Source organism: Rutidosis leptorrhynchoides, chromosome 3, assembly GCF_046630445.1.
Source record: "Rutidosis leptorrhynchoides isolate AG116_Rl617_1_P2 chromosome 3, CSIRO_AGI_Rlap_v1, whole genome shotgun sequence".
NCBI classification, from domain to species: domain Eukaryota; kingdom Viridiplantae; phylum Streptophyta; class Magnoliopsida; order Asterales; family Asteraceae; genus Rutidosis; species Rutidosis leptorrhynchoides.
The window spans coordinates 405,875,352-405,879,231 of NC_092335.1; the positions used below are offsets into that span (position 1 = coordinate 405,875,352).

The 3,880-nt window shown below is 29.9% G+C and overlaps 1 long non-coding RNA gene across 2 annotated transcripts; it reads right to left on the minus strand.

Annotated features, from left to right (window-relative positions):
- Window positions 1-758: 758 nt before the first annotated feature.
- LOC139897752 (uncharacterized) lies at window positions 759-3,094 on the minus strand. Of its 2 annotated transcripts, XR_011776775.1 has the most exons (4): window positions 2,978-3,094; window positions 1,927-2,560; window positions 1,356-1,744; window positions 759-1,203 (listed from the first exon to the last, which is right to left on the minus strand). It is a non-coding gene; the product is annotated as an uncharacterized lncRNA (long non-coding RNA). The 2 variants fall into 2 exon arrangements; XR_011776774.1 differs by having other exon boundaries at window positions 1,356-2,560.
- Window positions 3,095-3,880: the final 786 nt, after the last annotated feature.

A 3,880-nucleotide genomic window follows, 5' to 3' on the forward strand; every position in this document is an offset into this window, starting at 1 on the left:
TACATCTTAATTATTCCATTTGCATTTGCATGAATGTGAGACCTGGTTTATAGACAAACATATAAAACTAACAGCGACCGCCACAACAAATTCTTAATTTTCAATAACTCACCCTTGCAGGAATGTACATGAAAAACAAAAACCTTCGGCCATCAAATAATGTATGCATTATACATATAAGCTCTTTTTAGTAATTAGATGAGATATAAATCACTACCTACATAATTTCATGAATGTGAAAATTAGATGAGATTGATTACAAACTTTATATATTGCCTTTCAAGAAAAGAAAAAAAGAAAATCACAACCTTTATAATATTCCTGAATGTGAATCTCATAGACAAACCATAACTTCTTGAATTGACCCATTCTTAAGTAAATGGATTATTTAGGCCAGTTACAAATACAAAACACTTCCGGTTATGACATTAATCTTTTAAGGTACATGTGACTTATGAGTTTTCATTAGCGCCATTGATATTTTAGTATCTTTTGGTATTCTTTAAAGTATACACATGTAATTGATCGTCATGTAAAAAATAAGTATGCTATTATGTATGTAATTGTGAACTTCTTAATATGCAAATATGATAATATTACTGGTGGTGTTGTATCACATATGCTACTGAAATAAAGTAATAAAGTGAGGCGATCCAATGTAATACACCAAAAATGATGAACGTGACGAACCATTATCACATACAGTAATATATATAACCGAACCGCAATATGAAATAAAAATAAATAAATTTTTGGGCACTGGTGAATCATGTTGCCTGAAATGATTCATGGAATTACTGAAGAATAATTATAACCAAAACTTCAAACTAACAGATCAAGAAGTTTTCATGATGACAAAATAATCCGTTATTGATATTTTGGGTGCCACTAGACCTGAAGTTTTACATCATTTGTAATAAGGATGTTCTGAACTCAATTGGAGTGATAACACAGTTTTGGAAAGTACCTTGTCCGTAATTAGTGTCTTATCTGTGGAGCTCGAATCTTCCCATCGAAATACAGGATCCTTTTCTTTCAGCTTTTCATCAAGCGCCTTAACACGTCTTGATCGTCAAAACCACCAATTATGGTGTATCTTGAGTAATTTCTATTTATGTTGAAGGTTGTGATCCTTTTGTGAAACACAAACGATTTGCGCAGACTATCATACAACTCATGTTGATGGTTGGTGGGATCAGCACACTATGGAAACAAAAAGTGGAAAAAAATATTAGGATAACCAAGGTAGTATCATTTTGAAGTGTTGTCAAGAAATACATATTCCCTTTTTAATACAATTTTCATTTATGCAAATTCAACAAATGATGAATGAATACATAATGGATATAACTTACAGTTTATGCTCTAGCATTTAACCATGATATATTTTTGCGTCATTTAAGCAAGTTGACTATCAAACATTACCATATCACAACCACCAGTCCTGTCATGAATGAAAATCATAAGCCGAATTCTGTTTTGACAATTCTAATTGTTAGTATCTTTAATGTTCAAACATATACCAAATAAAAGGCAAATTAGTAGTAACAACTATGGCTATATATAATTATTACTAAGTAGTTGTAAGTATATCAACTTAAGATATACTGTTTTAACATGTCCACAATTATCACTAAAAACCCGCATCAATAGCTTCCATCCAAAAAAAATTCCAACTTCCTTGTTGCATTTTCAGCAACCGTAGCTAAACCAAGCGTCATTCTTACAAAATCTCCTCGCTCTCCTGCGAACAACAAAGATACTTACCTAATAGTCTAAGTTCATAATGAAATAAGTAAAATAATGTCTAAGCACATAATCGTTTTCACCTACAAATATTGATCAAATAAATCACATAATCACTAATACTTAATATACTTATCAAAGAAAGACCAACAGCAACAACATTAAGTATAAAATTTACACCTGCAATTTCATTTGCAAGGGTTACATCGATGCAATGTTTGTAGGCAAATGTTGTCGGCTATCTAGTCCACGTAGACATGACAAAGATCAACTGCAATGTATCTTAGTACTTAACTCTTAGTGAGGGTTTATTTTAGGCAAACAAATTAAAAAATAAGTAAACCTTAAAAATATCAAAATGGTGATTCTGATACAATTTCAGTGTGCCAATATGTAGTAGTTGAGGGATTGTTAAACCTTCAAGATTATAGTTTTGATGCCTTCATGCTGAACATGTACAACCACCTCCTACACATCATGTAAAGTTTGCATGGTGTACTTGAGCAATCTACAATGACTATCCAATCAACAACACCAAAGCTGAACCTAATTCATAACAACCCTATGTTGAATCCTAACTTTATAGCATAAACGTCAGTTATGTTGAATTAATACAATTTCAGAATTTACCTTTATTCCGGAATGAACACGTAAATGTAACAACAAAATGATTTCTTAATATTCAATATTGATTTATAATCCTCAATAAACCCTTTAAAGCAACTATCAAGTGTTCGCAAAAGTTGATATATTTACATACCAATTTGTTTAGCTTGGAACCTCAAAAGGTGACTTGTATGACTCAAATATTAACCTGTTTCAAAACATAAACATAATAATGAGATACATATAGTTAATTGGTCTTCATAGAGTGTAACCCTTAGCTGCAGTACTTCACTTTTACAAGAGCAACTAAACATATATCGAAATCAGTGCATTCATTCAATAAATACTCATCAAATTAGAATACATTCATTCAGATATCAAAATCAAAGACATAAATCTAAAACCTAAATCAAAATCAAATCAGAAAACAATCAAATCCTAAATCGAATTTCAAAATAAATAGATCCATAACAATATATTAATCTTAACAAAATATCTCCAAACTTACTTCATACATACCGTCGCTGCGACCGGAAGATTTTTTAATAAGAAATAAATCAGCAAAAAACAGAAATTGATGACGAATATGACTTTATACGAACCCTAATTTTACGATCAGATATACCTTAATCGATTATTCAATTCTGCAACTGATAGTGTTTGATTTCTTCGATCATTGTGATTATATGAACCGAGTCTCGCCAACTGATTCTGCAAATTTTTTTGTAATCGTAGAGATTTTATCTACTATCTAATTTGTAGGGATTGTTAGTTTTCTCCTTATATATCTTTTGACCAAGTGCATTTGTGTAGTGTATTAATTTTGCCACGTTTGTTGATTTAAAAAAAATAATAATAATAATAATAAAAATTGCATATTTATTTTTTTTATTATGATATTACGATATGAACATATATTAAGATTGATTGTCTGTCAAATTTAAAATCCTAATATGGGTAAATTTAAATCGGAACGCATTTAATGGAGAGTTTAGTGGAAATTGTTGTAAATTTGTAACTCCATTTTTAAATTTGAATTTTAGAGGGATATTTTAAATGAAGGGTATTTATGTAAAGTTAATTAGGAGTGAAAAAAGTGTTAACTAATAATCAATTCACTTGTAGATCCAATGGTTGTAAGAAATTGAATAGGAGAAATGGATGGTTAAGATCTTTTGTTTGAAATAATTACTCTATATATCTAATTGGCATGGTCCAAATGAATAGTCCACCATAAGTTTCACAACTAACCTCAAACTTTTTATATTTCCATAATTAGACCCCGCCTTTTACAATACTTAACTTTATACTTTTGCAAACTTAGCAGAAAGTTTTCACATTTTATTATTTAACCATTAAACTCATCATTCATTATAAATCAACCACGTACCCTCAAACTTTTTATATTTCCATAATTAGACCCCGCCTTTTACAATACTTAACTTTATACTTTTGCAAACTTAGCAGAAAGTTTTCACATTTTATTATTTAACCATTAAACTCCTCATTCATTATAAATCAACCACAT